Genomic DNA, 14,468 nt, shown 5'->3' on the forward strand with positions numbered 1-14,468 from the left:
CCTCTCTCAGCTGCAGCCTCCACTCTTATCCCCTTAACTGGAAGGGAACAGGTCAGTGTGGCCTCCTTAGCTGCTCCCTACACGAGGCTGGCTGACCTACTTTAGGCCCCAGCCACAGCAAAATCATGGTCTGGTAGCCCCTCTCCAGATGACACAAAACTTCATTTCTTCATTTAGTCCTGAGAAAACCAACCTTGGAACCCAGATTTCTGTTCAGTTCATTCTGCTCTCTCTCTCCCTGTGTCTCTCTCACACCCTGCCAGCCTCAGGGCCTTTGCATGTGCTGTGCCTCTGCCTGGAGTCCGTTCCCTGACACTCTGCCTTTGATTGCTGCTGAAATGGCCCCTCCTTAGGTCAATCTTCCTTGACAGTCCCTCCCCAAGATGAGGTGATGGCTCCCTTACTAAGCTCCCACAGTACCAGGGACCACTCCTTCCAGCTGTCTCTCATAATCATGATAGTAAACATAATAGACAGTTACTGCATATGAGGCACTGGTTTAAGTCCATTATGAGGCTCATCTAACCGATTAATGCCTCACAACGACCCTATGAGGAAGGTAACCTTGTGGTGGCAGATGGCAGTAGAGCCCCTCCAGAGTCCACCCTACACCCATCACCCACAGGGAACTGCCTGGAGCAGCGAACAGTAGGAGGCTCAGAAGGACACTGAGCATCACCCAAACCCAGGTCCTAAAAGGAGGGTGTGGCACCCTCCTGCCTCCTGTTGCCCTCCTGCCTCACTGTCTTCCTCTCTCCCTGGGGACCTTCACCCTGGGAACCCAGCCACCCTATTATAAGGGGGCCCAGGCCATGAAGACTCCACATACAGGTGTTCCAGCTAAAAGCCCCCTCTGACCCAACACAGCTACCAGTCATGTGTACATGTAAGCCTTCACATGGCTCTGCCCCTCGGCCCCCAAACCCCTGCCTTCAGGTCTCCCAGCTGAGGTCCCAGAGATGACAGAGCAGAGACAAGTCATCCTCGCCTTGCCCTGTCTGAATTCCCAACCACGGGAAAAAGGAGAAATGTTTGGAGGTGAATTTCACACAACGGTCTGTCACGGCTGGTTAATGTCCCCACTTAATACGAGAGTGAACGGAGACACCGACAGGGTGGGCAGCTGGCCGAGGTGACACAAACAGTGGGGTGGATTAGCCTTTGTTCATCATTTTCATTCCCCCTCCATGAATGGAGTGTCCTCCCCACCGCAGTGATGCGGAGATCACCAGTGTGACCTGCATTGGCCATTGGAACATGGTCAGAGGTGGAAGGTGTGAGTTCTAAGCTGAGGCTTTACGAGGCACCTTCAGGGAACATCCAAAATCTGCCACGAGGATTGCCCAGAAGAGCTGTCAGTCCAAGAAGCAGGAAGGATGGGCCACCCAGCCAGGGCCGGGGGTAAGGGTAAATGCCAACTATGAGGCCCGGCACTTGGGGCAGCTGTGACGCAGCATTACTGCATAATTGATGCTACAACTGGCCCGTGCTGTGGCTGTGCATATAGCCAGGGTCAGCTGGCCTCAGAGCCTGTCTCGGAACCATTAACCCACATCTCGGGTTTGCAGGTATGCTCCCTGTCCCCTGTCATAACACAGGGATGAGCTGTCCCCAAGCACCCTTCTGGAATCCTAGAACCAGAACATCCAGGAGCAAGATGATCTGGGTTTACACCGTGAAGTTTGCTGTATGGTAACAGTGACCCAAGCGGACTGGGTATGGCCTTCAGTCAGACTCAAGAGCCCCTTGAGAAGGTGGCCCCCAGCCCTGGGCACTCACCCAGCCCCCCGCCGTGCCCTGTGACCCGGTTCCTGTGGGAGCAGCCCTCCCTGGGGGCCCAGTGCAGGGACAGAGCTTGGCTGGCCCTGGGTGGACAGAGGAGAGGGCAGCTATTTGCATCTCCCTTCTTTCTCCCTGGGGGGAGCCCAGGGTGAGCAGACCTGCCAGGCCCTCTGCAGGCAATACCCCCGAAAAATACACAGAACTCCCCAACCAGGGGACAGGGCCAAACTCAGCTCCCTGTGGCATTTGACACAGTCTCCCGAGAGGGAGGAGGGCACCAACGGGGCTGGGGGACAGAGGAGAGACCCCCTCCTGCAGCCATCCCTGTGTGGACAGCCCCCACCTGAAACTCTCATAGATTCCATTTCACGGATGAGGACGCCGCAGCCCAGAGAGGTTTGTGATGTGCCAGGGTCACTTGGCTAGAAATGAGGAGCTGGAATCATGGCCCTGGTCTGACAGAGCCCTGAGCCGGGCTCTCTGTTCCACCCCTCCCGACCTTGGCCTCTGGTAACACCATAAATGCACTTGAAAAAGGAGCCGGCCATCTGTGCGACTGGACCCAGCCTCAGCCCTCTTCCACACCCTCGCCTCCCAGCCCCTTCCTCCCTGCCCCCATTCATTATCTTCGCAGCTGCTATGCCCACTGCACAGCTCTCTCCCTGTAGCCTGCAAAATCTGTCTTTCAACACCCAGCCCAGGTGTCCCCTCCTCCAGGGAGCCTTCTTGGCTCTGTTGCCCGAGCCAGGTGCTTCCTCCAGGGTCCCCCAGACCTGGGCTTCTTTCTTTTACAACAAGGACCCGATCCCCCTCTGAATTCTAATTATTTGTATACACATGTGTCTCCCCCAACCCTACCACCCTGGGAGTTCCTTGAGGGCAGGCATAGAACTTTGTGTTCACCTCTGTGTCCTCAGCCCAGCCTGGAGCTTGGTACAGAGCAGACAACAGAAAGAATGAGTCAGAGGTCCCAGTGGACCACTGGCCAGATGCTGCCTGCAGGCCTTAGCAGAAATGAAGCCCCATCGCAGATGTAGATTGTAGGACCTCCAGAGGCTTAATTAAGATTTTAGAGTGAGACAGAAACACAGGGACTTCTCTGGTGCCATTAATCAATGTAAATGATGCCACTAACACGCAAAGGATGGTGACAGAATGTCAAGGTCAGGTATTGGTCAAGGGAGCTGTGGGCAGAGGGTGGGGCAGGCAGGAGCTGGGGACCTGGGTTCCAGGGGGATGCAGGGAAGAACCTAGATGGTCCCCTCCAGGCCAGGGAGGGGTGGCCTGCCAGTTGCCTGCCAGCCTGTGATCCCAAGCGCAAGCTCATGTCCCCCAGGTCCATGCCTTGCTCCCCAACCCTCCCTTCACCGCGGGATCAGTGAGAGCACTCTGTCAGGCTCCAGGACACTCAGAGCGGTGGCCTGGGGACATCTGCTCCTCTCCGCACACAGGCAACACGCTGGGCCTGCCCGTGGCAGGGAGTGAGTTCAGAGGCCACCCTCACTGCCCTTCTAAGAAGTGTGCCTTTCATCTCATGAGATCGCCCCCAGGTCAGTTTCAGCCTAGGCATTGGATGTGGGGTCAGGAAAGAGGAGAAGCCTGTGAGGTATTTGTCCCCACCTCATCCAGAAGCCAGTCCACTCCATTCAGGAGAAGTGCTATCGGGTGAGGGCCCAGAGGCCCCAGGGGCCAGACGGGAGGCCAGTCTGCAGGTCCCTCACCCACAAGGAGGTGGCCCTCCCTAACCTAGCGAGCGTCCCGGGAGCCAAGTCCGGCCAGGTGGCTCTGACAGTTTAGGAGAAACCAGAAATCAGGATTCTTATGTGAAATACACAGATGTTCAAATGTTACCCCAGAAATGAGAGACAAAACATGTGGGAGGGGACAGCAATGCCGGGCCTACAGTGGCGGCTCGGGAAAATGGGATGCGCAGGAGTGGGGGGCTCCCAGGGCACACACAGCAGCAGTGACCCCTCCCAGGAGAGGTGGACTCCAGGCCGGGAGGGCACAGGCCCAGGCGGCTGCATGGCAGGGTGCCGAACAACCTCTAATCCGAACAACCTCTCTCTGGGGTGAATGCACCAGGTCCCTTTTCACAGTGAGGAACTAAGGCACAAGGAGGTGAAGTCACTGGCACAGAGGCACACAGTGGCCTTGGTGAAGCCAGGCTTGAACCCCAGATCCCAGGGACAGGACGCCTAGCAAATTTTCCTAAATACAGTAGTTCCCCCTCATCTGGCTAGCACCAAACCCCACATCCACTACGCATACATTTCGTTTCTGAATTAGGCACAGTAAGAGATGAATAACAACAGCCAATAATAAAACAGATCAATCCTGGCAATATTGCATAATCATGTCAATGTAGCCTCTCTCTCTCCAAATATCTTCTTGAACTACCCTCACCTATTTTTGGATGGTGGTTGGCCATGGGTAACTGAAACTGTGGATAAGGAGGAACCACCCCCGTTATGTGGCTCGGGCATAACAGAAAAACAGTGTTTTGTGGGTTTTGTGGTGGATTTTTTTGCACTATGGAATTGCTATCTTCCAAGCCCCCGTCAGAGACTTCCCGTTTAAAAGGACTCATCGGCGCAGGCAAGGAGAAGTCCCAGAAAACTCCTGGCAGACTCTTGGGTCACTGTGAGACCCTCAGCCTCTCTTCCTTGGGATTCATGTGACACTAGGGAGGGAGACCCCAAAAATGCCTGAAATGGGATTTTCCTTCCACCTCTGGCCAAGCCTGATGACATTTGGTTTGCTGAACTGTGCCATGTGTCTGTCCAGTCCTATGGCACGGCCCACGCACTGCGCTTCACTGTCACAGCACCGCAGGAGGAGAGGCTTTGTCATCGTTCCCTCTGCAGCTGAGGGAATCCCAGCCCAGAGGCTCGCTCCAGGCCCAGGGTGCTCGCAGGGGCTGAGCCAGGGCGGAAGGAGTGGCCCCCGCGGTCACATGCACACCAAAAGGGGAGAGATGGGGCCAGGACCACAGTCAGGGCAGGCGAGGGTGCAGTGGTCGGAAGGACACAGAAACACAGACCTTACACCAGGAAGGCTGTGGAAGGCCTAGGCCAGCTGCAAGGGTGGTGCGACCTGCCAGGATTGTGGTGGATACAATTTGCCTAGCCTCAGCCCTTGTACCAAAACATAGAATTTTGCAGGGGAGTGGATACAAAAGTAACTCATAGTCAACACAGGAAATCTGAAAAGTGCAGGAAAAAATGCAAAAGAAAATTTAAATTGTTCATAACAATACTAACCAGAAACACACTGTATATGGTTTGGAATATTTCCCACCAACGTGTTTGGGGGTTTTTTGGTGCAATCAAGATAATACTGTGTATACAACTATCTAATAGGCTTTATTGCAGTAAACTCAGTAGCAGCTTCCCCATTGTGATAATAATTGTGAACACCCACTTGTAATAAGCCCATGGTGTCCCAGCCTGGAGCCACCGTGCGGGATTTACTCAGCCTTCCCTTTTACACGGACAGCTATGTTGTCTCATTTTTCACATTCACAAACAACTCACAAGAAGAACATAATTGTGAAAAAAAGATTTTTCTTTTTTACTGTCTTTTGCATTTAAAAAATTTGGAACATGGAAACAATTCAAAGACTACAAAAGGATATGTAGAAAAAGTGAGTTTCTCTCGTTCATTCCCACTGCCTTTGCATCCTGAGGCAGCAGCTGGTCCTGGGCACTGTGTCTCCTCTAAGAGGCTTTCCACACACATCTAAACACACATACTCCAACACTCGCTCCATTTTCTCCACAATCCGCAGCATGCAGCCTGCTGTGTCCACCTCACATACACACTGGACCTTGTCTTCACTGGGATGTCCAGATGAGTGAGTGGCTACAGAGTAGCATGGTGGGTGAGTGTCTCGTGAGCTGACAAACCAGCTTTCCAGAAAAATGCAGAGCTCTGAGTTGTAGCCATTGCCGATGCCCATGGTGTAAATATTGCACCATGTCGGGGCCAAGCTACCAACAGTCTAACAACTGGCTGGTGAATTGTCCAGAATACTTAACACTCATCTCTCAAGAGCTAGAATGAGCTGGCTCTAGCCCAGAAGGTTAATAGCCTTTTGCATGGAGGAGTGGGATAAGAAAATGATAGCCTAAATAAATAAATAAATAAAAAGAAAATGATTGCCTTAGGATTAATCCCCAGATGTGGAATTTCTAGATTCAAGGATATAAACATTTTTATTTTTATTTTTATTTTATTTTATTTGAGACAGGGTCTCACTCTGTCACTCGGACTGGAGTTAAGTGGCTTGATCATGGCTCACTGCAGCCTTGACCTCCTAGGCTCAAGCAATCCTCCCGCCTCAGCCTCCTGAAGCTGGGACTACAAATGTGCACCACCATACCCAGCCTTAACGTTTTTAAGGCATTGGTAGATTAACCAAATTACCACCAGAAAGGCTGGGCCAATTCACATGCCCACCTGCCAAGGCCAAGCATGCCCATCTGAATACACCTGCACTCATGTTGGGTGCTATCAGGTTTTTAATCTTTACTAAAGAATGTGAAATATCAGTGTCATCTCGTGACTTTAATTTGCCTGGTGGGGGGGTGGCGGTGGTTGGGGAGGCAGTCACACCACTGCTGCTTAGCTAAGAAAAGCCAGCTGCAGGTGGACCCTACTAGCAGCCCCGTCTCTCCAGCCTGGGCGGTGGCTCCTGGTGCAGCAGCGTGCAAGGGTGGGTGCAGCAGCATGCAAGGGTGGGATGCCAAGGTCCAAATGACTTTGACAGCCAGTCCTGTCCTAAAGCCACACACAGGAAAATCAGGGCCCTTGAAGGGTCTCTAGTGGACATTCCAATGCCTGGCCTGCCAGCCCCCAGCACTGCTGGGTTTGCAGTAAGTCTAGTCTACATCTCCGCCCACACTCGAGGGAAGTGCACGTAGGTGCGTGTGCGTGTATGTGTTTAAGGTGGGCCCAGGGAGGCAGCAGGAAGAGTCCTTTCCAGTGTCCCCGGTCTCCAGACTCCTTCTCCCTGCACAGCCCCCATGGGTTTATAAGCTCTGAGAGGAGACCGTACTGGGAACAGTTATGCATGAAGAAAAGCTATGCATTTCACATGACCATACTGAAATACACTTCTTGGCTTGTCATAACTCATGAGCTTTTTAAAAAATTATAAACCTTCCACAGTAATGATTATATCCCCAATAACATCCCTCAAAATATTTTAGTACTATATTAATAGTACTCTTGAATGTTTGTGCTCTATTCAAATTCATGTTCTGAAGTTCTATCTACCTATATGATAGTATTTGGAGATTGGGCTTTGGGGATGTAGTTAGGATAAGATGAGGTAATAAAGTCAGGACCATCACTATGGGATTAGTACCTTTATAACAAAAGAAACCAGAGCTCGCTTTTTTTCTCTATGCTTTTCATATATTATTGTCAACAAATAATTTAAATATACAAAGGGTTAACTGGATTGAGAAAGATATTATCAGGCAAGTAAATGATAGTTTTCCATATTCCAGAGAGAAAGTTTCAAGTTGTTTAACAACTGAATAACCTTTATAAAAGAATATATTACTTTTAGCAAGTAGACTGAATTGTTAATTTGTGACTTTATTGTCAATCTTGTGTAAATTGGGCAGTTGTTTTATGTATTTTAAAGAGTACTAGAGATTGTCCTTTTAAGTTATCAATGTAAATCATTTACATGGTCAATATTATAAAAATATTTATTCCATATTTATTTGCTGTGCCCTATAATAATTCCATAGTTACACCTTTATCAGCATAATTCAGTATAGTAATTTGTTTGTACTAAATGTTGGTCGTTATTAAGGATATTTCCTTCCCAGACATATCCCGTTTCTTGACCCCTGAAGTAGGTAGAAAGAGGATTTTACATGATTATACATCAGCTTTAGTGCTTATATTCCAAATTTTTCTGGGGTCATAGCCATTGACTGATTATAAAAGGACAATTCTGTACAGAAATGAGTTCCAAAATAGCATGCATTGATTACAGTTTATTGATTGCCCATGGGCAATAACCTCTAATCCTCTACTATCTGGATCATTCCTACTGATTATATATTGAATATAAATATTTATTCATGGTAATATGCAGCTAGGAAGCTGTGCTATAAGCTACATTTTCATTTTATATATTCAGGTACTCTGAGTCGCATATCTTTTTCACAATGTTTTAAAAATCTTAGCTTGGTATTCTAGGATTTCAGACTACACAATTCTGATTCCATTTCCTTTAATGTAACAAAATTATCTCCCTGAGTGAATACCCAGGATTATTTTAATGTTTGAGTTTTAGATTAGTAGCCAAATATGTTAAGGTTATAATAAGGCCAGATTTATAAAGCTTCTCCTCCAGTTTACGGAATTCCCGTCCGTAACTTTATTTCTGAAGTAAAAACTCTTCCAGGGCTTCTCTTTGACTTAGGAGGATATTCTCACTTCCTACTACTTCTTTTCAAATATAGTAGGTATAACTTGTTAAAGGTTCTCAGGCCAGTTAAAATGGCACCAAGATTTCATTTCCTATGATTATCTGGTCAATGCATTTTAAATCTAATTTTTTCCCATAAATCATATTAACTCAGAATCTCTTCAAAATATTTCAATCAGTAGCACTACTTTCTTTAGGAGCAGACAGCTCATACCCAAGTTATCTACATACATCTTAGTTTGACAGGACTATACAATTTTTCATAATTCCTCTATCTATATCCTGGGGCTTTATATAATGCATTCTTTTTATGTACAGCTATTTTTGCTGAAACCAAATTATTCAGACATTGTGTACTATTTGTGCATGATTATTTTAATATCAGAGAACATGGCCAAGCAGCATGTAGTTAGACTCTGTATGCAGACTTCCTCCTTGTTAAATTATTTTGTGCCCTCTTTGGCTTTAAAAATTATTGTATTAATGTTATCCACAAAAAATTTACCTTTTAATTTTAATCTAACAAAAAAATCAAATGCTGGACTTACTACATATACTATGGCAGAAATGAAATCTCTAAGGGAGCTAGAACTGTGTTCTTAGTACACGTAGTAGACTTATTCTTTGCCCCCTAATATCTTTCTGAAGATACCAGTTCAATTTAATTGCTTTTGAGGAGATTTGTTGAGCAGGGACTTTCCTATGAGAAAGCCTTTTAGACATTACCCTGGACAGCTGACCACAAAGTGATAAATCAGCACATCTAGAGGCCCTGTTATGGACTGAATGTCTGTGCTCTATTCAAATTCACATTTTGAAGTTTTATCTACCTATATGATAGTATTTGGAAATAAGGCTTTGGGGATGTAATTAGGATAAGATGAGGTAATAAATATGGGACCTTCATGATGGGATTAGTACCTTTATAAGAAAAGAAGCCAGAGCTTGCTTTTACTCTCTATGCTTTTTATATATTATTATAATCAATAGCCACAACTCTCTGAGTTAAATAAAATTTGGGTCTCCATGTTTCAGATAAAAGTATTGCCAAGTTTAACTACTTGTACCAGGTAACAGCTCTGTAAGACTAGTGACTAATATACAAGAAATGTGATCATAGAAGCTAAAGGTGAACATGAACAGTATTTTATTATAAATAAATACTCTGACCATATTAATTTTTCCTCAAACAGCTGTGTACTATGAAACTCTGCTTTCTTCTCAGGCCTGAAACCCATTATCCACTTTATTTCTGCACTGCTGTGAAACCTTTATAATAGCATTCATTACATGGAATTCAATTATTGGTTTCTATTTCAAGTTCTTCATAGTAAACTTGAGAGTCCTAATATCTTTCCATTACAGTGCAATACGATGCAAAAAGTCATTTTATAAAATAATATTTCTATCTTATTGGTTTTAGAGATATAAATATTATCTTGAAAAATAATAATTTGAAAATCTCAATAATCACTTTGACCCTTTTTATACTCAGTTTAAATTCCAGTCTCTTCACCTTTTGGGACACTTTGCTCCTCTGCTCTCTCTTGCACAATGTAATTTACCAAAATTATTTTGCTTTACCCTGGACACAATGATATTTTTATTTCTTATAAAAATCCATCTGATAATGAAGATACATTTCAAAACAAAGGAGACTTATTTGTCTCTATGTATTGATTTACATTTTACATCAAGCAATCTATTCTTCAGTTTAATACTAATGTTATTTCATCACAAATTCTCAAACAGTCATCTGAAGTAGTCTATCGATAAGAGAACTTTGTATAAGTATTTTCTATTATTGGTTTTTGGGACATTCTTGATGAACAGAAAAGATATATATTTTGCCTGAATTACAAGGTAAATGTAGGTGAAACAAAAAGTGAGGAAATGCAAAGTTAACCTATCAAATATTTAGAAGAATACAAATGGAGGCAGCCAGAACCATATGAAAAAAATACATTTATTTGATTTTATAAAATAAAATATTAAAAATAATCTAAGTTTTTTGATCCTCAAGAATAGTTTATGCCTATATTAGTTGAACAAAATTATCATTTTACAATTATCTGGCATATTGGTTGCTCATAATGTATCTTATATGTCAAATAAAAGCTCCTAATATGAATGGAGAAAATCATTTAAATGCTGTATAACAGATATCCAATAGCTCTTGATATTTTCAACTGTTTAATTTTAGTTTTGACTGGAATCAGCAACTCAAACCTCCCAAATCTGAAACAGAAAATTTAACAACATCAAGATTATAAGGTTTCTTTGATTACTTTTGTCCTCTGATTGGCTTCCTGTGCTGGCTACTTGATCAGCTAGTGACAGGACAAATCAGATAGAAATTTTCTAAAATTCTAAATTATGAACTATCAGATAGTTATACTTATTTTTTCAAATAAATGTGATTTTAAACTAACCTCTTATTTCTGCTCAATTTTGTCTTATTTTCTAATTATTCAAAAAGATGACTTTTAACAAATTAATATAAACATAAACCTCACATTGTACCCCATAAATATATTTGAGAAGAAATACTTTAGAATAAAAACAAGTTAACATATTAATTAAAAAGATAGCTTTACCCACCATATATAAGTATTTTACATTCTAGGAGGACTGTTTTGAATAACCACTACTGTGTTTACTATTTATTCTTAAGTTAAATGCTATAATAGTATATTTAGCTATGGTCATAAATACTTGAGTTATTTTGATTGAATAAAGTTTAGATAGAAATATGTCAAATTTTTAAAAGTAGAACTCCTAACACAAATGGAAAGTTATTTCAACCTGTCCATAAGTTTTAAGAATTCTAAGGAGAGGTACTGGTCCCTGATAAGAATGAATGAGGAGAGAAGGTGACAGTGCCGATTTTGATTGCTTTTCTCCAGCTTACTGAACAAATAGAATAAAGAATTACTTTAGAGATATATAAGCAACTATGTTTAGCTGAAATAGGATTGCTGTGATAACAGCAAGTTAACAGAGAACATCTGATAAAATCAAAGGAAAACATAATCTCCACAAAAAAGGAGAATAATATACAATTCAAATATAGTCCTGATTGGGAAGGAACATTAGTATTTAACTAAAGATAAATCATTAAGTTACATAATGTATGGAGAAAGAAACATGTCAATTTTTATATAAATGCTCATATTTGCTTGGAAATATATTACCTGTTTTTCCTGAGAAATAATTTTGATGAAGTGTTATGTATTCAATTAGTAAAATATTTTGTCAATAGGACCATGTTTGAGTCAAGAAGACCATATCTTATTTTACATGCTACTTAAAAATGCAAGAATGAGGCCGGGCGCGGTGGCTCAAGCCTGTAATCCCAGCACTTTGGGAGGCCGAGACGGGCGGATCACGAGGTCAGGAGATCGAGACCATCCTGGCGAACACGGTGAAACCCCGTCTCTACTAAAAAAAATACAAAAAACTAGCCGGGCGAGGTGGCGGGCGCCTGTGGTCCCAGCTACTCGGGAGGCTGAGGCAGGAGAATGGCGAGAACCCGGGAGGCGGAGCTTGCAGTGAGCCGAGATCGCGCCACTGCACTCCAGCCTGGGCGACAGAGCGAGACTCCGTCTCAAAAAAAAAAAAAAAAAAAAAATGCAAGAATGAAATAGGAAAGACAAATAGAAAGAGAGTGTGTAGCTGTGGCGTTATTGTGACAACAAATTGGATGAGTGATATGGAGACAAGAAGGAATTAATGCTGTGAGCAGAGACTGAGATTATATAGACAAGAATTTGAGATACGGATAAAAACACATTTGTTCAACCTATTAGCTAAAGAATATCTTTGAAGTTTCTCTCTCTTGCCATTTATCCTGCTAGTATGTTCCTGATCAGTTTAAATGACCAAGTGTGAATGAATCTATATGACTTTTCATTCTTTTCCATTGGCAACACTTCATGGAAAGAAACTATACAGGAGAGGGTTAGAACAAGTTATGAACAAGTTAGGAGAATTCATGATCCATCAATATTGAAATGTTTTTGGTTAGTATAACATAATAGAATATCGTTTGTTATGTTATATATGATAGAGTACTATTATTAATGTTGCTGAGTATGGGGCTTCAAGCTCCAGCATTTGCCAAAAGACTGAGAGGATTTTGCAAATTAAATTTGAATTAATAGTGTCCTGGCAGGAGCATGTAAAGCAGTCACAAGACTTGGTTATGCCAGATACTAAAAATTTGACATTAGGGAAGTCATTCAAACTCATTGGACATTCACCTGTATGGTTTTGTCTTTATTTCTTTCATTTTCCTGATTAGATTACATTGCTCATTATATTAACATGTTTTGAGAATATTAATTATTTTAATGTTTTTCGATATATTTTATATGTATTCTGTGTGATACCACATATTCATTAGGAAACCTAAAATAAAAAAGACAGGAGATAAGTCTTGATGAGGTTATGGCAGAAATGAAACCTTCATAGATGATTTTGGGGATGTAAAATGATGCAACTGCTTAGAAAATTGCCTTAACAGTCTTCAAAAAATTAACCTTAGAGTTACCATACTACCTACCAATTCCGCTGTTAGGTATATACCTTTCTGAGTCTGTACTGTGTTGTTATAGCAGAATACTATATACTAGGTAATTTATAAAGAAAACAAAATCATCTCACAGTGGAAGACAGAAGGGCAAAAGAGCTTGAAAAACAGCAAGGGAGAAAGACAGGGTCAAACTCACTTTTATAACAAGCCCACTCTTGTGATAATGAACCCACAATAACAACACAATAATTTATTCATGAGGGCAGAGCCACCATGACCTCTACACCTGCCATTAGGTCGCACTTCTCAACACTATTGCATTGGCGATTAAGATTCCAACAAATGAACTTTGGGGGACACATTAAAATCACAACAGTACTCAAGATAATTGAAAACATGCAAACACAAAACATTTTCATGAATAGTCATAACCACATTGTTCATAATAGCCAAAAGTGGAAACAGACTAAATATTCATTAATTGATACACAATAAACAAAATGTGACATACTCACTCAAAGGAGTAATATTGATCTATAAAAATGAATGAAATACTGATACATGCTACAACATAGGTGAATCTTGAAATCATTATACTAAATGAAAGAAGCTACACACAAAAGGCTAATCATTTTATGATTATATTTTTATGAAATGTCCAAAATTGACAAATTCATAGAAACAGAAAGTAGGTTTACAAGGAGGGCTGGAGGGGAAAATGAGGTGTGACTGCTAATGGGTATCTGGTTTCTTTTCGGTTAATGAAGATATTCTGAAATTAGAGTGATTATTGTAAAACTTTATGAATATACTATAATACACTAAATTGTGTACTTTAAAAGGTGAATTTGTGGTTTTGTGAATTAATCTCAATAGGAATAGAGTGATTATTGTAAAACTTTATGAATATAGTAAAACACACTAAATTGTATACTTTAAAAGGTGAATTTGTTATTTTGTGAATTAATCTCAATAATAATGAAATTTAATATATTATAGGTGGAATTTAAGGTTCAGTGTATAACATAATTCAGGTTCTACATTTTTAAAGTTTTATTTATAACTTTTGACTAGAAAGTTAACTTAGAACAAGAAATTTACTATTTCTTAAGCTTTTTATAATCACTTTATGTTAGAGTTATATGCTTTATTAATTAAAATAGACTGGGTGTAAATGGAAAATAATTTCAAATGTGGAAAAACATACAACTGACAAAGAGTTTATATTCAGAATACACTGAAGCTCACTTAAATCAATAAGAATAAACTAAGAATCTTATTTAAAATTGGTAAACATACTTGAACAGGAATTCTCAAAGGGGATATTCAAATGTCAGATATATTTTAAAATGGTCAGTCACCTTAGAAAATGCTCATTTATCCTTAGCAAGTTAAGATGAAAACTATGTATTATTGCATAAAATCAGAATAAATAGAATATTAAGAATAGTAATAACAAGTGTTGGCAACAATGTAAGGTATTAGTATATCCACCAAATTGCTGATAGAAGTTCAAATTTGTATTATTGTATTGGAAAACTCCTAGCTACTATCTACTAAAAATAGACATATACATACCCTGTAACCTAGCAATTCCACTCCGAAGGTATCAACCAGCAAAATGCAAAATGCCTGCATTGCTCTTTTAGCCCAAAGTCCATCAATTGTAGATTGATGACTAGATCAATGAATAGATTA

Source organism: Papio anubis, chromosome 9, assembly GCF_008728515.1.
Source record: "Papio anubis isolate 15944 chromosome 9, Panubis1.0, whole genome shotgun sequence".
NCBI classification, from domain to species: domain Eukaryota; kingdom Metazoa; phylum Chordata; class Mammalia; order Primates; family Cercopithecidae; genus Papio; species Papio anubis.